At 29.3% G+C, this 22527-nt stretch overlaps 1 protein-coding gene across 8 annotated transcripts in view; it reads left to right on the top strand.

The window, feature by feature from the left end:
• The first annotated feature begins 11358 nt into the window (after window positions 1-11358).
• The window catches only part of LOC111036784 (rho GTPase-activating protein 21-B), a 43789-nt gene continuing 32620 nt past the window's right edge, over window positions 11359-22527 (top strand). For 4 of the 8 annotated variants that reach the window (XM_022318965.1, XM_022318964.1, XM_022318963.1 and 1 more), the window contains exon 1: window positions 11362-11754. The gene's annotated coding sequence lies outside the window, so the exon portion shown is untranslated. Of the gene's footprint in view, window positions 11755-22527 lie in introns of all 8 variants that reach the window. The other 4 variants (XM_022318967.1, XM_022318966.1, XM_022318962.1 and 1 more) reach the window with 2 other exon arrangements.

Below are 22527 nucleotides of genomic sequence, written 5' to 3'. Positions count from 1 at the left end.
TATTACTGTGAAATTAATTATGCAGAGAGTATAATTTGCTATGTTATGCATTTGTAGGAAAGAGACAACACATAATTCGGGTATAGTATTCTCTTAATATTATTTGTATTTGATATCTGGTTTATAAATTTATAATTATAAGCATTATCCATCTAAAATCTAAATCAACCCAATTATAACAATTGTATGAAATGTAAAAAATTATCTGGGACAAAGTATTACGTGTGAATAAATTATTATAAATACCTATTTTAAACTTTGATTATCAATATTTATTAATATTAAACAAATGAAACCTCTACGCGTTTGAAGCATATATTTTAGTAATATTAACCTTGAGTATTAACATCTTTTAATAGGAATTAAACACAAAATGTATTACAAATGACAGTTTATACATAAATACATGTATACCTTTATTATTACTTATTTAGAGTATGACTACTAGTATGTGTAGGTATATAATTTAAATTGTAGAAGGAAACAGCTGATAATTTTTCAGTATAAATGTACTAACAATCTTCAGTTTATCGAATGGCTCTGTAACTTAATACACGTAATGTTTATGCTATATTCCTTATGTAGTTATATGTCTGTAGCATTTTATATTATATAATATTTCACGCATTTTATAGTATAGTACCCAGGTACTCAGTAACCTACTGTAACGTTTTTAATTTTTGATGAAATATTTTAATTGTCAAATAATTTGTATTTTCAATTTTGTATCACAATGACAATACTAAATGCTTTTCTAGTTTAGTTTAGTCATCCTCCCCATGGAGAACACTTAATATAATAAGCTATGACAATTTGCAACTTTATAATAATTATTACGGAGTATTAACATACTGTAATTATTTAAAAAACTGAGGGACATTTCTGTTTAGCCTCGAGTCTTGATGTGATTTTACAATTCGTTCTGTCTCGAGTCATCACGAGTCATCTGATCCCAATGCGATTTGAACCTTTTACTAAGTACGTAGGTGATTAATGACTATTATACGTCAATCATAAATCGGCAACATTGGTGTATTATTACTATTATTATGATGTCGAATCCACTGCAGAAAAGTATTGGTACAATATTTCACCTATCATATAGTGTTAATAATATACCTACTATATTAAATTTGCAACTAAAAAATCCACGCTTGCCCCAACTAGTATAGAAACTCATTTAAACGTTTGTCAGAAGTCTAAATCAAACAATTAAAAACTTTTTCAGGTACTTTATTATACATTTTATACTATAAGTTTTCGTCATAAGCCATACGTTGTATAATTAGAAAGTGCATGCCAGCGAAAGTTGAGTGTTATAAACAATAATCGTTGTTTATTTATTTAAATATACCTATAGGCTATAGGTAATGATAGATTTTTAAATTTTTGGAATTTTAATTTCGAAGTACTTAAGGTTAATAATAGTGATTATATACCTATATTAAAAAGTAATTTATGTTTCACCTAATCTAACTCACCAATGTTTTATTATGTTAATATATATATATTTTTTTTTTTTTTATTGCGAGTAACCTTTTCAACGATTTTAAAAATGTAATTTGCCTGGACCTGGTTTTATTGAAAATAAATATATTACTGTTAATTTGTAGCTGTGTTGAGATATTTAAAATAAAAACGGTTAGTCAATACACTAGAATACTAGATGTAAACCCAACACACACTCCTCCTTAGGCCTTTCAGCCCTCCATACAGAATTTAATATACTGTAGTTTTTTTAATATAGTAAGTTCTGCATGCTGTATTGTAAATTAATTAAAAATATTTATAAAGATTTTAGTTATCATTGATCTATATTTATTTTAAATTGGTAGTTTAAACGTTTATGTGTTGTTGCTTGTTCCCGGTATTCGTATTGTTTATAATTCTACATCTATCCTTTACATACATTATTTATATTTATTTTAGATCCACGGTTATTTATTACATTTTATTGTTAATTAGAACAAATAAAATATGTGAATAGGAAAACGAGTGAAGATTTCGTGTACAATGTTATAAACTCATGATTTATATTTTTTATTATTTACACCCGAATTTACAAAATGTTTTATATTTATTTACGAATTACGACTGAACACTTTATTATTTAACTTGGGTTTATACGGGTGTCACTGTTTAACGTTAGATGCTCTCATTATGAATGTGGTGTGTGTTACGTTAAATCGATCATTCCCGTATAATATACTGTATTTCAATAAGATGTAATATAACATTATTCATTAATTAAAGTTGATTAACAAAGAATAAATTAACATTTTTAATTTGTGATGTTTTACATACCCATGTTTTGCTTGAAAATTTAAATATCTAAAAAATAGCCGACCTTTTAGCACAAATAATGTTCTTACATAAATGTTTGATAATATGCCACTCTAATATCAAAACTAACAGCACATTATTGAAACTAGGGAAAGAACATTTGTAAGACGGAGACAACAAATGCATGGGTAGCATCTTCTTAACATATTTGAAGGGAGATATTATTTTAGGTATATTGCGTGTGTGCGTGTACGCTGTACACTTCACCAATTCTGGCTCGTTTGCGTATGGTCATTTGGATCCAATCTTTTTCTGTTATTATGTTTAATATTTATATGACTTTAATTCCTGAGAAACAAGATGATTTATAAGGTCAGTACAATTTAGCAGGAGGGGGAGACAGTTTGTTTTATTTCTGGCCACTAGTGTATGTACTACGTACGTTACACAAGACCCGTCTAATTATACGCGACTGTTTGAATTTATGCGCGCCGACTAGTAGTGTTGTGAGGAACTTTCGTTTTTTTTTTATTGCATATTTTATTTCAATTAAATAGGGAGAGCTAATATATATTAGAAATAGGTACTACAAGCATCATAAGCGATTGCTATAATACCTGTATTATTATATACCTACATTGTTCAAATTATTGGTGTTTTAGTACTTCATATATTATTGTTAATTTTTCATTTACGAAAACGAGAATATAATAAATTAATAAATTTGTTGGTGGGAAGTTATTTCTGATGAAATATTTAAATGCATTTGCACGTTTTTATGATATTTTTCAACAGTCGTCAGTCTGCTAAAATAATTAGGAAGGAATCGCAAATCACATTGATCTATATGGCTAAATCTAGAAAGCCTACTCTTTATAAAATAAGATAGGGGACCTGCTATTGTCACTGATAGATTTATGGACTGCCGTCATGGCTGTCCAAACACAGTGCTGATATTATAGTAATATGTGATCAATATTGTAAAATAAATTATAAATCATATGGAAAATCAAAATGTAGACCATAAGTTTGAAAGTATTAGTTAATAATTAGAACCTATATATAAAATAAAATATGATTTAAAAAACAATTTTTAATTTTTATACATAATTTATCTTATGTCAGATATTGTGCTCCACTGGAACATAGACAGAACATGGTGGTGGTTCATTAATTAATAATTAGTAATAGCGTGTCAGCCAAGCAGACCAGCATTAGTTTATTTTACACTATCTTAAAATTCATTATTGTTTATAGCTCTCTAGCTAAACTTACCAGCTTAATGGTTTTAATTTTTTATACGTATACAATAGGGTATCACATAATTTCAATACTACTTTAATTAATTTAATATTATTTCTTTTTATAATATATAATTCTTGGTATATTCTGTTATTAACTTGTAACTTTTGAACGACGTGGCCGATTTAGGTATAGGTTATAACTTATAACTTATAACAAGAGATTTCTTGAGTCTTGGAGTGTGTTTAAAACGTATTTTTTTTTAGGGAGCTAAAGGATAGTTCAAACATGAATTTCATTTTGGCTCACGCAGATCATGCAAATTATTTTCAATAAAAGTTATATTAATCGATTACTTAAAAACTGGAGAGTGTTTATAACTTATCTTATCATCCCCTATGTTATAAAGCCTTACTGTAGCTATAAAGAGCAGTTCATATATTCATTTTCTCAGCTCTCGAAAACAGAATATTTTGTTTATTTAAATGGTTGTCATTGGTCGCATATTACTCGTATATTACAATAAATAAAGAATGAATGGCAAATTCATTTTTCTTACAAATATATTTTAAAAAAATCAAATCTTTGGCACGGGAAACGCCGGTTGGGACAGCTAGTAATTTTATATATAATTTGAAGTCATAACAAAACAACATTATTATTTTCAAGTTTTTACTTTTTTTAATGACAAATATTTTTAATTTCATATTCGAAACTTGCATGTGATTACATTTCGATGTAAAATAATATTTTTTTGACGTGTTTGTTAATCAGTTAAAGTCGTTTTATCACACCACCCTGTGCCACTATCCACTCAGCTCATTTTAAATTTAAAATATATTTATTAAGTATTGAGTAATTGCTAGAAATTCGATTGTTAAGAGTCGAATTCTGCCTAAATATACAGATTCAGAATATGAAATTAAAATAAACCAAGGAAGTCACTATGCTGTATGTTTAGTATGTTTCTAGTCTACTTCGTCATTGAGTAATATCACTCTAATAGACGCATTAAAATTTGAATTCAATGATAAATCATCGCATACGAAAAGTGATTCTGTGACTGTCTATCAGCCTTTACCAAATATATTTTATCATATATAGGTTAGGTTAGCACCTAACCTTAGGTTAGTTTATATTGCTATTATAAAAATTTATTCTTCTTATAGGTAATACAATATAGAGTGAACTAAATGTTTTCAAAAACATGACATATAATATGTAATAATTATTTTATTAGGTATATCATACATTATTGCTATTGGATAACTTATAAGTTTTATAACTAATCGGACCGACTGTGACATACCGCAGAACAGTCTGAACTACTGGTTCGAAGTATAAATAGTAAACAAGAAGTCAAAGTAAATTAAAAACCTATGAGAAATCTTATGTTTTATTTTTAAACCTTAAGTTTGAAAATTAGACAATATATTTGTTAGGATAAACGTGAATTTTAAATTCAGATTTTATAACTGGTTTTCTCCACATCGATTCAATTGTCACTGACTTGCAGTAAGACTACATGTTGAACTCTACATTTTAATTATTCCAAAAATATTGAATAGAATAATATGTGGGCCACACAAAATAAAGCTTAATACTGTATCTTTAATACTTTTACCAGGTATATTTTATAATTTATGAATTGTATTCATGTACTAAAAATGTACGCGATTAAAAGGCGGGAGAATATATTATGGACGAACCAGTACGTACCCCCTCCCATCAACTCTGCTTGTAGAGTACCCCGTCGAGTCAACGAACCATTCAACCATAGCATGTATAGAGTGTAGGTATTTGTAGCGTACACTTTAGTCTTCCCCCCAAAACGACTGTAACGTATTTTCGCCCTATTATTTTGTACCCCGTTATTATTTCCTCCTTTTTAAATTTTGAAGAACGGTTTTTTTTATTGCATTAACTGATTGCCCAAATACACATCGTGAATAATGCGAATATATACAGTACGGTTGTATAGGTTATTAGGTACCTACCTACGTTTCCGTATTCTGTTGATCACGTCGATATTGTTTAATAACAATCACAAAGTTATGAATTTACGACTTCCTAGACATTTTGGAACTCAGTGTCACACTTTGCCATACATTATTATTGTTACTACATTTTACATAATATAGCAAAAAGAAGCCATACGGCGTGTTGTATACTAAAATATATTATATTTTAATGTATAGTGGTAGTAGTATTCAGTGAGTGCATATTATAGTATATTATTATGTTCTATGTGCGTGCGTGCGTGTGTATACTGTATATCATGTCAGGTGTGAGGTAGACGGTGACGTAATTCCGACGCTGCCCGACGACGTGCAATTATTATCATAGGCCATGCAAAAAACTCGCCGGCCGAGTGGTTTCCCTTTCCTCCGCGTTATATCGTCGTTGTTGTCGCGTCTGATGGGATACGTCGAAGAAGACCTATTTGCGGTCAACCGGACGCCAATGTGCCATCTGTATGGTGTATACTATACATTGTATAGTGTATATTATACTGTATACCTAGGTACTTTCGATTTGATAGTAGTATACCGAAATAGGCTATAGGTATTAGGTATACAAATCGTTCCTACAGTATGTATACCTAATATAATAACAAATCCTTAGACAGCTGGTCCGGTGCCAATTTTCCAAACATACTTACTCACTATTACTTAGAGATTGTTTATATTTTACTATTATCATATATAATATAACGTGGAAACGGAGTTGCAGTTTTTGTGTAACATTTTATTTTCTCGTTAGAAAAGATATTTAATAAGTACCGTAAATATGATAAATATTATGTATACTGCTCGCAGTGTATATCGTGTTTATGTTAATTTAATTGACTTCAATTAATGTCTTCAATGAGTTATTATTTTAGTTTATTAACTTACAAATGTGAGTACGTAAATATATTTATTATTGAATCCTTTAGCCTGTTAAAGTTATATCACCATATCAGTTATCCTTATCAGTTTTCATTTTTTATTATTAGTTGCTTATTGTTTAATCAATTCCTTTTAAATTATTGTAGGAACGTTGTTACTTTGTAAATTTAGGTATGTAGTATTTTATATTATTTTGTTTCACTATAATCCGTAATCCTTATATATAAATTTACAAGTAACTAGGGATCGTAATTGTTTTATTTTTTTTATTAAACTCTATTTAAAAATTCCAAATATACATCTACCTACCTATATTATTTTTATAACTATTTTAAATGGTATACATGTTTATAAAAATGTATCTTGCAACATATCTAAAAATATTTATGCTCATAAGTCATAATATATACTCAATTCCCAAAATAACGAAATACCTTGAGATACTACGTACAGAATATTTGGCAAATTTTTATGATCCGCTCTAACTAAATTGAGCTTGGTTGACTTAATAAGATAACCTATTTTAAGCTATAAAATTTGAATTAATTTTTTGTAAATACTTTTCAAATTACTGTTATTATTTTATAATTACTTTGTTAAATATATGTATTTTGCTTAATTATCTTGGAGATTTATTAAAACAATATCTTTTATATGCAAGGTATATTTAGGTACTAGTGGTAATTTGCTTATAAAATTATGAATTATAAACGATTTTTAAATTTGGTTTAAAGTTCTTAACGGTATCTAAAATCTTGAGTATTAAATAAAGAAATTGACGCTAAACAAATATATGTATGAATATTATATTTTATTATCCAGTTAATAATATTCACCACAGTATTTCAGAATAAATCATTTTTTTAGGAACGTCCTTACAGGGTGTCCGAGTTTATCCATTTGTCAAATCAGTACAAACCAGTAACTTGGTGTGTCTTCTTAGGCCCCCTTTTTTTGAGCCTGTATCGTTCTCTCTTTCTCTTTAATCCTCCTTTCCCCGAGTAGAAACCATCAGTATAATAGTCACTCAGTCGAGCGGTTGAATTAGTCTTTCCTGAGACGGCATCGTACTCTTAACTGTTAAGCGTTGTCGTTAGTTGTTATAATTTTGCTTATTTTTCCGATATCTTTTTAAAACCCCTAGTCACCTCAACATTTTTCTTCCATGGGCCTAGCAATTGCTGTGAGTATCGAGTGTTTTGGTTTATTAAACCTCTAACGTCATATTATAATTTCACGAAGTTTTTACTTTGTTTAAAAACAACTTTTGTTTATCTAAACCTCATTGCTGTCTTAATACTTAGCCGTTGGATACTCAGACATGCGGTCGAGCGGTCGTGTAATTATGATGAGGTGGTGTAGAAAAAAAATATATTCGTGCCAGTGTGCCACTTTATTAAAGGTACGTGACATAACCTTACGGGAACATGATGTACATGTTGTACAGTACCCAACACTCAGACTAGGCACTATATAATATTGTATTTTATTAAACTACTATTATAGTTTATAGTACTAAATAAAATATCCACTGTAGACCGTCTTCAATTAGTAACAATTCCACCGGCAGGTCACGTGCCTTCTCCGCGAATGGGTTACAATTATTCCCTTCGATTAACCGTAATTGTGACCACACCCGCAAACCGACCGCGAACGGTATGTTTTGGTGTATGACTCGTGGGGAGGGGAAGTATCTCCAATGTCAAAGCCCAAAGCCCAATTCTCAATGCGAGTTTACACTATACAACTATTGTACATTAACACAGTGTACACGTTGTTGTTATTTGTGTCCATTCCGTCGCCGCTGGCATAGACTGATGAAGAGCCTTGGGTGGCGTTTAGCCGGTTAGGCAATTCAATTCAGTTTTAAATGCAAAACTCGCCTCTCTCTTCTCTTCAATTAGATGTTATTTCATCAAACGTATAGTATATTACTACAGTTTCGCTGACATTGAAATTTTTTAAGATTTATTGTTTTAATAATTGATATTTTATAGTAACTATAGAGTATAGATTGTATCGATTGTATTAACTACCTACTATTTTAACTACGCTAGACGCATAACTCTACAAGTACTTAGTTAAATTTTTTATAAACCGGAAATACATTAATTAAATCCGTTTACGGTATTTTTTCGTCGAGTCCATTTTTTAAACGATAATTTCGGTTGTATCGTCTTGGTTTGTACAGGAATTATTTATGTTATGTATATCATATCAATCATATCATGTTATGTATTGGCACCTAGTTTTATTTATAAGAAATTACATTTTTCTCGATGTTATAAGATTATACATACAAGTATACAACAGTATAATATAGGTATCAGCATTCAAAACGTATTATTACTTATTAGATCTATAATGATTAAACATTAATAATTGGTTAGTTATCTTGATTTGGGCTGTGCAGTATAATTTTATTGTTATTTTGTCAGACTATGAATGACTGAAAACATGATGACTAGGTATCATTTATATAATTGTAATTGAATTATAGAACATGAAACGATTATTATTATTATTATTATTCTATATAAAGTTTAAAAATCTGGTAAAATATAAGTATGTACTTTATTATTACTGACTTACTGTACATTTTATCTTAGTAATTAACCTAATTTTGTAGTACAAAAGGTATTTGTACTTATCAGTTATAATAAAAAAAAAATTGTTTGAATAATAAATTAAGTATACATTTTCTATTAACATACGTGTTTAGCTAATTTTATAATATTATATTATAGGTATGTGCTGCTGTTAATCGTTTTTATCAAATAGTGTAATCTGATATGTTGTGTACTCGTGAGCTATTAGCATAGTTATGTCTTACTATTTTTTTATAATATGTATTTACTTTTTATATTAATTTTATGATCGTTAAAAATATTTAATTTATCTAAACATAAAAATAACATTATCTTTTAAACTTTAATTTGTAATTTGTATTATAAATTACAATTATTTTTATATTTAATCTAAGATTAACATGAATGAAGCAGTAAAAACAGTATTTATATTATATTTACGTTTAATTTAATCATACTGCATTTATATAAAATGTACTCACTGTTCAATAGTTTATAGTTTATATTATCTTCATATGTTACTAATATTTATTTTAACTTCTGTCTTATTTAGTATTATCTTGTGAGTTTTCTTACCAGTAAATAAATACTGAATAAATTATTGCAAAAATCAACCACGAAATTTGGATTCTTATATTAATAATTGTATTAATACAATACATATTAGAATTGTAAGAAACTAAAAAATATTACATAACAGCTAGGTATAAAATCCATGTTCATAATATGTGTATTATGTATATTTGTAATTAGGTATCTATATTATAACATTTTATTAATTGTATGATTGTATTTGATGTGAACAAAAACTAGGTAGTAAAAACATGGGAAAATGAGGGATTTAAAAATCGTTATTTCATATTAAATTATTGTATACTACCCAACTCTATCATATTTAAGAAAATTCGCATTATTATTTTCTTATGTGAATTTTTCACAAATTTATTTTGGTTTTATAACATTGCTTTACAGTCTAAATTAGCGAATCACCATATTGTAATGTACTCAAATTGTTGGTTTTTATAGAATATTCTTTGTTTTCCATAAATAAATATGTACTTACTTTAATACGGTGATCAATTTTATTAATTTTTTAAAGTTATTTAATACAGCAATAATGCAATATATTTTAACATAATATGCCTGTAAGGATGGTTATAAGTTTATTACATTTATAATCAGTTGACTATTGACGTCACAGACACACAAAGTAGTTGTGCGAGCCGATGAAAAATGAAAAATTGTCGACTGTGATCGGTGTGTATCGTTTCTCAAAACTCCTTACGCTAGTGGAACTAGCAGGTTTTAGTACTACAGTTCATTTGGCCGTGCTAAAATCTATTCCCGGAGTAGAAGATTTGTATTATTCCCACCTCTCCATTTTTTGAACTGCCCCTTTTAACGTGTTATAATCGGTTGATTACGGGCTTGCAAATATAATATATTTTAACGGTGGCTGGCAGTAGTCCGAAAAAAATGAATAATTTAATACTTACACAATTTATAACAAATTTCCAAGACATTCATTAAGTAGGTACACTATAATATGGTACCTAACACACTGTTGTATTTAATGGTTCGTATATGAAAGGAAATCCAAACATTTTATGTGTATAACTTTGAAAGAGCCGTGTGGAATTTTTAGATACTTATTTTAGCGGAGTATAGTAGTTATATAACAATTTTAAATTTACTAATAATAGTTACTGAACTAACTATCTGACCGCCTAAGTAGTCTAATTATAAAGCTTTCTTATACTTGATAATAGCTGGAGTAATAACAGTTATAAAAAAGTAAAAAACTTTATTCCATAATTTATTTTTCATGTCCATGTTATTACTTATTAGGATCGTTGATTGTGTTTATTCGTACTGAGAATTTAGATATTTTTCTTTGAGATTTGGTTTCTGATCATTTGATAGTGATAATTATAGCTCTACTCATTATCACGTACTTGTAAGCTGCGGTATAGATTAAAAAAAAATATTTCTAAATAATATAACCCTCCTAAAAACAAAAATAAAATGTTATAATATGATTTTTGAAAATTGCATGTTTGCAATAAATTTGACGGCACCATCCTTCGGCCCGGGCCCTCGTCATTTTTTGAACAACTGCTCTCGACCCATATATAAATTTATGTATTATAAATCGTTGAGTGTTAATGACCACTGTCATAGTTGTCATCAGTAGCGACGACGATGTACCGACTGCTGAGTCGCGCCGGTGTAGGCGGCCGTATATTATTATTGTGTTATATATATAGAGTGTGCTTGTGGAAGTGGTTTACGGCGGCGGAGGCAAAGGCGAAACCGTGTGTGCGTGTGTCGACGTCGAGGAGCTCATCATCAGTCAGCGAGCTATCGTCATAGTCGTAACGCCCGCCGCGGTCGCGTCGTCGTCGTCATCGTCGTCGCAATACAATATATTATAGGACATAGGTATACTAAGTAATATCGCACCTAGGCTTTTTTTGCGGCGCTTTTCATCCGGACATATTATTCTGTTGATATTTCTCCATTAGTCGTATTGTGTGTAACCGTTATTCAACTGGTGTTTTTGAATTCCATCTCGATCGCACTTGTTATTCTCGTTTGTGGTGCGTATTATTCTGCCGCCTCTTCCTCCGTTCGATCAAAGGCACCATCGGTCTCTGTTATTTAAACGTCAATTAATGGCCACAGCTCATAGTATAATGGTGGTGTATAACACAGTGCACGAATAATATCACAATACTGCTGTTTTCAAGGTATGTCTTTCATATATATTCTTGTAAGCCTTATAATGCTGCTATACATATTACTGTCCATGTGCATGTACCAGTGTACGGACATTTGGCCTCCAAAATATAATTTGAAACATTTAAGTTTTTTTTATTATATCGTTGATTTTGTATTATTATTTAATTTTTACTTTGTACAAATAATGTGTAACAACTGCAATAACGAAATTTGTGAATTATGAATAATAGACGGAACGTAGGTACCTATAATGTAATGTTATAGAAGTTACTTAGAAAAACAACGGCCATTTTAGTGTTTATTGTATAGGTAATACTTGGAAAAATATTTGGTAAATATTTCGCTTAACCATTATGTTGTCATGTTATATCGTTAAGAAGTTATATCCAAAGGTTTGTTTAACAATACAATTGTATTAAATAAGAAGTCCACTTATTCTACCGGTATAACTTACCTATGTAAGTAAACTATTTGTTATAGATTTCATTTTTGTGCAAGACTGATCGTTCAATGTGATTTGCGTTATTCATTATACGTTTATAAGAGCTATAACATGAGGTCCTCGTATGAAATGTATTCTGCAGGTATATATAGGTGTATAAATAACCTTCTAATGCATTTTGCTTGTAATTTAAACGTTGTTCGTTATACTCGTTAAAATCGTTATCATTTTTGTATTGATGATTATACACATTACACATCTATTAAGATGTTTAGTAATACGGTCGTTTACTGATTCATAAAATGATACTCCCTGAAAACACATAAACACTGTTCTTGTACCTTGAGATCGATTAAAACCCGATAGCAGACGGCGTTATTGTCTCGGAATGTCATAACAGACGTCTTGTACTCAAGGGATGTCCCATACCTGTTTTTATTATATTCTATAAAAGTAAATTTAAGAAAAACTCAAACATTTTTAAATAATAATTTAAAGTAGCTTACAATAGTCGTCCTATTCACTATTGTACCATAAATAAAGTTGTTGCGTATAATTAAAATAATATACATGATAAAGGTTTAACACAAAAAAAAACCGAAAATTAAGGTTTCATTTATTATATACTTGAGATTTTAAGAAACCAAATTTACACCATACAGAGATTAGAGCTTTGACTGCAGTGCTCAATATCGTCTTTTATTTAGTCGTATTATTGTTATCGAAAAAATAAAAAAATTAAGTTTGACTAGATCTCACTTGCGCAAAACGGTTGAGTTATAACTATAGGGTCTTAACCAACAATTTAAGACGTATGCTTCCTTTAAATTGAGTTTTTTATAAGAGTTTTGAAGTCGGATAATTGAGAAATACCCTGTGAATACTAACCTGTATGTTGTTTTTTTTTAATTAACTCCGCGCAAGGATTACATACATGTGAAATATATATATCAAACCGATTCATTAAACCGTCTGGTACTAAATTACATTTGTGAAATTAATTTTTATATACGAGTTAAATATCTGGTGTCTACCGCGCATAATATTATTTTATGTGTACACACGCTGAATGTGATTCAGTAGCTATAGTTTCTTAGACACCTGATCCGGATACAGATGCGTACGTACATAAACAACATATAATGGTTATTATTTTTTGCACATAAGAATTATTACACGTCGTCGGCTGGTCAAGGGGCAATTGCTGTTGAATCATAAAATATTAAAATCTAATTTGAAAATCTCATGTAGAAAGTGGTGCAACACACGACTGCAATAAAATATGTATGATATATTATATTGGACGGGTTTTTTTTTATATTTTTATTATTTTGTATATTTAAACATGCCGTTTGTTTATGGATCTGATACTATCGAAAATGTAGAAGTAAAACAAAGCCAAATTTCTTTTTTTTTAACATAATATAACATACGCTTGTATAATTGGTATTGATTGAACAAGTATTGTCAAAAATATATTTTTTTTTTAATCTAGAAAGTATAATATATATTTTAACCTACATAATTTAAAATATCACGCTAGTCACTTTTTATGGCGATTGTTTTTCTTTTATTTTTTTTATTTTTTAAAAAAGGTAGCTGACGTTGCAGATATAGTACCTATGTAATATATTTTATGCTATATTATTTAAAATAGGTCAAATGGGGCCTAAGATTTGATTTTCAACTAAATATTTTGAGAAAAAAAACTCATTATTGCGATGAGCTGTGAGGATTTATACACCAATATCGTGATCAACATAATGATTATATATTATATACAATTATAGAATATTAATTTAAATGCTTGAATTTAATATAATATGGACAGTTTCACCTCTAAATGTATAATGTTGATAATTTATACTTGACTTGAATATTAATTTATTAACGCATTCTTAATATAGGTATGTGTCACTTAATTTGATGAAGGTGTTATTTTTTTAAGTTATACCCAGTACAGGAAGTTACGAAAAGGTGTTACATACCATTAAAGTGCTAATATTATTGAAATGAAATTTGGCTGTATTTTATGAATCTAATTGTAAAACAATTCGCATGTTTTTGTATAAAATGTAAGCTAATTACGATGTTTTTTGTATCATATTTTATACTATACCTTGTGAATATCTTTATGCAGACTTTGTGATTCTGTAACATGTATTTCCAAAAACAATGATGAAATCGTAATGAACTTTGTTATTCTTAAAACATTACACCAGAACAATTATTCAATTATATTTTTATTTTTACGTATTTTTATTATTGTTATATTTTAATAATAATATTGATTAATAGTTAGTTTTTTTATACGGCTAAAGAGATTGATTTTATGGTTTTACCCTAGTGAATAAATATACAAGTTCATGGTCATCAACCCATAGAAGAAGAATTCCAGTTATCAGTAATTAGATACATGTTGAAACCTGATCTGTGTTATAATACATATTGGCATCCAAAATATCGATTGCTTAATAGATTGGTGAGATCATATACGTGAGACATATTATCGTCTAACTTGACGACAATTTCACTATACATTATACGACATATTTTTATAGCAAAGATATTTTTATCATAGGTACTATAGATACCTGATACCATAGTAGTAAGTAAGGTAATAAAAAAAAATTTAAAAATGGTAGGGAATACGCGTACTGGTGGCACTTTTTACATTCAGCCAATTTTAATGGAGGTAAAGTCTAGACCCTGCGCCAATTCCTTTTAGGTGTCTGATAGAATTAGTTTAGTTAAGTTGTTCTAAATGCCCTTAATACGTAGTCAGGCTTGTTGATTTTCATGAAAAATATCAAGGTAGATATATTAATAATCGTAGCTATACATTTATTAGTGTATTTTTTTAGAGTAGTTACAGTTTGTCTATGACTATATAGTAAAAGGATTATAATTAAGAACTGCAGGTGAATTTCAATAAATATAAAATATAATACACTCGATGCATTTTTCAATATACTCTAGTATGATCTAAAATTATTAAGTAATTAATGTTAATTTAAATAAATATTATACTACTATAAATATACTGAAGTTCATAAATACACTTTGTTTAAAAATGTTATTTATTAATCATAAAATATATATTTTGTAACTATTTTATAGTATTTTTCGTATTCAAGAATTGAGTGAGTGTAAAAAATAATTAATTTGAAAGTCATGTTTGAGTGTCTAGCAAGTGAGTCATCACTGTTGTAAGTTGATACCTGGACCAGACATTATCGAAATTTATAATTTATAAATTTTAGCTACAATCTTCACCTGTACACATTAATCATGGGTTATTATTGAGTTTTTTCCTAACACGAATTATAATCATTAAGAATATTACGTTTCTGGAGGGGTTGCCTGGTTTATGTATTATATAGAGTACATACTGTATACTCAGTATATAATTCGTGCGAGTGTACCTATCCAAACAGATATTATTAATGTTTCGGATGTTTGTTGTTTTTTTTTTGTGCTATTTTGGTGTGTCGTTAAGTTAGTGAGCCTTCTATTGTGTTCCATGATTTTGTGCCACAATCACGTTGTAATCGACAGCATTAATGACTTTTATTCGTAAAGCGATGAGCTTGGTTTTTGGTCAAAGCCCAAAGGTGACATGTTATATTCGTTGTGTATGTCGTCGGGCATATTGGTGTAAAATCGAGTTAATTAAAATTCCATGTTTTAATTGTTCAGGAAAGGCCCTTGAAACTTTTTCTGAGTAAATGTTCCGAATAATGGTGTATTAAAAATTTATAGATTGTTTTAAAGGTTTTTTTTTTATAAAAATGTATTAGAACGTGACGAAAACGTGCTGACTGAGTGAATGCGTAGTAATATCTTATAAGGCTCTATGAAATAAAAATATTAAGCATAAAATAACTTTTTAACAAAATTAGGTAGTATCTATTTGGATCACGTATATAAAACAAAACGTACGTTTTGTTCCATTGAACTCATGACAATTATTTTAGCATTTAACGCCGTGTGAAATTTGAGATCCTTATTATAGTTATTTGTTTTCTGTTGAAAGAATATTTTGGTATTGACAATAAATTATTATTAGTTTTTTGTTTACTTTGAAAATCACAATTATTTTATTTACAATACTCGTCGAGTCTCTGAACAATGGTTTTTAGAATCTACCGTTTAACTACTTAATTTAATTTCGGAGTTTATATTGTCATGTCTATGTTTATGTTCGTAAACATACAGAATATAACTTGTAACAACGTGTACAATTTGTGTAGTTAGGACTATTATGGAAAATTGAATTACTGTATGTTAGGTATATTTCTCAACAACATAATTTAAAAATAATTCACATTATTTTTTCTTCATTTTACTATAATATAAGGTATCCTAAATTATATAGATTTAAATGAATATTTTCGTGAGCAGTGTTTGAGACCGATTTCTATCCCTCTCAATCGTTACATAAGCAGGTATTAGATTATTATATTATTATTTTTATTTTTATTTTGTACTAGATTTGAATATGCCTAAACTACATACACTTTCGTATATTCATCAAAATAATTTTTTCCTTCATGGTATTTAAAAATAAAAGTTAAAAGAAAACAAACTCGCATCATGCATCTTTATTATAAGTACTACTTGTCATGAGGACTCGTGTAACTTGTTTGACAGTTTACGTTAGTGTGTTTATAATATCAAATGAACATATTTTGTACATTGATTGATACGCACCTGTATATTATATATATTGTTTCTTTTTGATTAACGGCTAGCTTAACAAGATTACACAAAATCAAAAAGCGTGGTCTAGTTTAACACTAGAGTGTAGAGTCTAAAAGATTAGTAACACATCTGCAGAATAGTGCATTTTGTAAGAAATGTCTCACCCTTTTTATAAAATTTTGTTCAATATTGTTGAAGTACGAGTAGTTACTGTATTAACCGGAATTTTTATAGGTATACAACTAACGTATAGTGTAAGAAAGCTTAAAATGCAGGACTCCTTGATTGTAAACAATATTTAAATAAAATGATATGCCATTATTTCAAAAGTATTCTCCTCTTCAAATTTTATGATAGATGTTTAAGCTCTATAATATTTTAATCTAGTTGCTAAATTTTGATTTTATTTTATTGCTTGTTAGTTATTACTTATTAGACACACGGTGACAGCAAATATGTGATCGAGTATCACGTTCTCTTAATATACGAATCCTTTTAATATATGAGACCTTAAACTGCATTCAATTTGTCTTTATTGATGTGCTAGTAAGTATATTTGCACTATATGGCATGAAATGATCCTATTTGTGTTGTGTGTACCATAGAACATCCAAACCTTGAAGTAGTCCACCCGGTTTCTTATACGTCTCGTCAGGTCAACGTTTTTGCAACTCGAAAATTTCGCGTGCATTGCTGTTTTTTTATTTTCTATTCATCCCAGCTTAGCGTTAAATAGTCACCGTTTAAAAGCCGAACAACTCTATATTATACATTATACAATAGTAATAATTTTATCTCTCGCGTATTTTTAACTATATTCCAAGTATTTTAATTATGTTATAGCTTTGTAATAGGATATTATACACCTGGATTTCATAAAAAAAATATTATATTTATTATAACGTATATTATACCTATCTCTGAATTGTCTAGGAAAAGAAATGTCGTATATAATTAAGAAAGTGTCAACGACAGAATTCAGACAATTTCGTTTGAAAAATACATACTTATACATAATATATAGGTACCTTATTATAATATGTTTATCATAGAATTATTAAAGCTCACATAATATTATTACATTATATGATGGGTATAATGTTTTTTATCATCCCACGACTTGTACATGTCATCATTACGCACATTTAACACGGACGATGTGTTACAAAACGACAAAACGTGTAGTCTGAGATTTGCGCATAAATCACACGGTTACAGGCCGCGGTGACTGTTTTCGGACACGACTTAATGAGTTATTAAACAGAGTCGGTAGCGTGGTAGTGTGGTATAGTCAGTGTTGAGGGTGTGAGAAGAGAAGCGTAAATATAACAAATTAGAAAATAATTGATCTTCTCTAATGATATTGTCACCGAACTGAGGTCTACGCACGATATCATTATTTTACGTTTTTACAACTCTGTTCTAATATAAATGTACTAGACGCTGCCGCCTTACAACAAATAATGGATATAAAAGATTTTTTTTCACATTGTCGCTTTCTGTATTCAGTTGATAATATTTTGAACAGTCGTTTTTGGAAAAGATAAATTGATGCACTTTGGTAAACACAGTTTTAACTGCAATCGTTAACGTACAATATTGAAGATATTTTTTTTCACCTTGCACCTCTTAACGTTAATTTTGTTAAAATTGCTTAATATTATTTAAATACGTTTTGGTTAAGATCTTAATGAATACATATGTTGAAATATCCGAGTTAAAATGACAAGAAAAATCTTTAATACAAATTTTATTTTACATATGACTATATGAGTAAGTTTATGAACAGTGAACACTATAAAAAAGTTCATTTTTGTATACATATAGTTGATTATTACTTTCTACAAAATACTAGTAAGTTTAAAATGCTTATAATTATATTTTCTCCAGTATGTCGTAAAAAATGTGTATTTTTTATTCATTCTACTACTGTATTACCTATAATAGTTAATATAAACACATTTTAAAATATCATTATTTATTATAATAAAGCATAATATAAAAGTGATCAATTGCCCCAAACATGCCGAAGTCTGCGTTTATCTTATTGTATTTCTAATATTTTTAAATGCTTGTGTTAATTGTTTTTTATTTATTCTTAAATATGTTTTGATGGCAATGTAATTCTTTATTTTTACAAAACACATTTACAAAAAGACATTACATTTATTTATCGAATTTGTTTAAAAATAATAATAATAGTTGTTTAATGATTAAAAACAAATTTTATTGGTAACCTCAATTTTATTAGAATATATTGTGCACCGCAAGTATAAATTACATATTATGCACGTTGCTAACAAAGGCTTTTATGTATTTCATGTGTAGTAAAATAAATAAGTACCTATATACCTGTTATAATATGTTATGTAATACCTTGTGACTTAAAATATAAATTAATGACACTCGTTTACGATAAAAATTGTGTTTAATCTAAATTTCTATTTCCACATTATACTTGCAAGTAATGCTTTTAAGAGCCGCAAAATAAAAACAAAAAAACGGTAAATAATGAATCATGTGAATATTTATTTTGGAAAAATGTGGATTGCTAGTCGTTGAATAAAAAATATGAAAATTACACGAGTATATAATACACTCGACTGCAGTAGACGAAGTATATAAGTTACTGCATAGTAGGACATTACTAAGTTCGTATACTGCATAATTACTACTTCATACATGTAGTAGCTCATAAAATATATAAATCACTTATATGATATGTATACGTAGACAACATTTTCATCAATCAAAGTTATTTTGGAGCTTAAAAATGGTTATTATGGGTAGATATATTTTAATATATTAATTAACAAAAAATTATCAATAGTAAGAGATGTCAGCCGTCAACTCGCTTTTTGTTTTCTCTCTCTCAACTTGGTAAATTTGTGTTCAGCAGAACCAACATTGTGTCATTATTATGCGTATGTATATAGGTATAGAGCGATTCGATTTACTATCTAGCTTAAAGCCGAGAACATAATGTCCATATGCGGGGTAAATTTCTTACGATATTTTAATTTAAATATTTTACGATACGGAAATGCTTAAACGTTGAGCTTAAAATGTAATTAATTGCAAAAAAGCCAACGGACACTCTCTTGTTGGATTTAATATTCCGGCTACTGTGTACGAATTACGAGTGATGTCTATGTTTATATTGTGTACTGCAATATAATGTACCACGTACCTCCATGGTGGAGTGCGACCGGATGTTGGCGTGTTTGCCACAGTTAGGATTCACCTTGATGTACACATGCTTGCGTGCGTGAAAAACCGAACGAAAACCATTCGTGCGTACCATATAATAATAATAACAATATAAAACGCATAACAACCAAAGCTTCCCGCCTGCCGTTATTTTCGTCTTGACACAGTTTCGATTCGACCGCGACTTTTGCAGGTGTATATGCGATGCAACACCGCCACCAAGCACCGTGACAGCTGATGAATTTTCTCGTTCGAAACACAAACAATAATCACCATACAATTTGTAGATAATGTGCGTGCGATGTGCGCGTGCGCGGGCATTGTTGTGTGTTGGGTTGTTAATCGGAAATCATTTACAAGCGCGAAACGACATGACCCACTCATTTTCGCGGGAAAATCAATCGGAGCGCAGAAACGGCGGTGCCGGAACATCGCAATTTTATTCCCGGCGGAAATTCATTGTAATTTCACCAAGCGGTCCCGTTCGTCCGGCGGCGGTGACACGGACCGCGATTTCAACGCCCGCCGCTCAGACGATGAACAGTACTGCCGCTTTCAGTTTATATTTTTTTATTTTTACACCTGTTCGACATCATCGCAATAATAATATAACAGTTTTCTCATATACCTAGCTAGAATTAATTAGTATTTCCCCTGTTTTTTTATCGGTCGAGGTTTTCATTGTATACTTACACGCGTAGAATATTGACTATATATTTGTATATTAATTATTTTTGATAGATTATGTGCCGTTTTTGCTTTAAATACGTTCCATCGACATCGCACGATGACGGGATGACGTGTCCGTACACTATTTCGACTAAATATATATAAATATTATAATACAATATTGTTCGACACGATTTCGCGGACTTCCGTTACACGCACACGACGATCATAGGCCGAAAATCCGTGTCCTCTTTTTCGATGTCTGTCAAAACCGCCCATCGCTGTCCTCGTAAAAAAAACTCTGAGTAATTATGCCACCGTCTCTCTCTATCAAGTTATTCTGTCTTTGAATTTTTTTTTATTTTTTTTTTCCAAGCATTTAAAGTTCGCGTCCACTGTCACCTGCCGTTATTAAGGTACTTTAGGAAACGTATTGTTATAATTATAATATATACCTGCTGGAGTCCTATATAAAATATCATTGAAATGTAAGCTATCAACCTACCTGCACCTGCTGCAGGCGCCCTCGTTACAATAATTACAACTCGTTTAAATTATTTCATTAGAACACATCGAGCATACCTGCTATAATATATTATTATAAATTATAATATATCTAGTCCAAATGCATCGTAATTTAAGCGAATGTGCGCGTGTGGCCACCGCCGCCACGCCATTGTCCCAAAAATAATATAATATGCTAATGTCGTGTCTGACCTTCGAGTCATACACTTGTCAATCATCGTGGCGTGTATAGTATTGATTCAATTCTAGTTTTATTTTGTGTGTTCGTACAAGACAAACAAATGAATACGTAGTTTTTTTTGTCGATCACGAATTCGTTGAGCTTATAACAGCCTGGTATATATAGTCTTTACGTAGAGTAGCAACAATATAGTATATTGAAGTGTATAAACACGAGTTCCGCGAACTGTGTAGTATATAATGTACTTTGTACGTATATTGCATGTAGTGATCACATATAATTTTAAACCATATAATTCGTTAATGAATTAATTATCACTTTTTCGTTAAATACGACACCGTTACGTTTACGTAGGTCGTTATAATATGTTATTTCTCAAACAAGTACTAAGTACAAACCCATAATAATTAGTAGAAAGAATATAGCTTTGTTCTTACTAAGTGAGTAGCACTACAACCCATTGATATAAACGAAAAGGCAGAATTGCTTACAAATAACAGTTTTGCTTCCAAAAATGTTATGATAATTAATTTTTGTCAGAATATTAGTTGTGAAGTAACTCAAAAATTATTTATTTCGAGTTACACAGTATGATTTTTTATGGTAGAAGTAACGTATTTTATTTGTGCAGTATTTACTTTTTATTACGTTACAAAATATAATAATAAAATACTTTTAGTAACCTGTGTGTCTGGTCATCACATAATGCTAGCCCTCGCTCAATGCTAATAGCGTTGCAAATTAAACATTTTCTTAAGATTACTATAGATACCTATGTAAAAATTACATATGTAATATTTACATTGTAAATATAAAAATACACTTTAAATTTTATATTGCCTTGCCACTGATAATATACGAGTTTACCAACTCTTCTCACCCTCAGTCTCAGTCCTTACCGTAATGGTTTCTTCTTTATATTGTAATTATATTATTTTATTTAGATGACAAATATTTTTGTTTTGAATAACGATTACATACAATTACAATTACAGTGGTACAGTACACCGTAGACGGGCGCTGGTTTTTATTTGAGTATATATTATGTGT

Source organism: Myzus persicae, unplaced genomic scaffold (genome assembly GCF_001856785.1).
Source record: "Myzus persicae strain clone G006 unplaced genomic scaffold, MPER_G0061.0, whole genome shotgun sequence".
Classification (NCBI taxonomy): domain Eukaryota; kingdom Metazoa; phylum Arthropoda; class Insecta; order Hemiptera; family Aphididae; genus Myzus; species Myzus persicae.
This window is presented reverse-complemented; position numbering and strand designations above follow the sequence as displayed.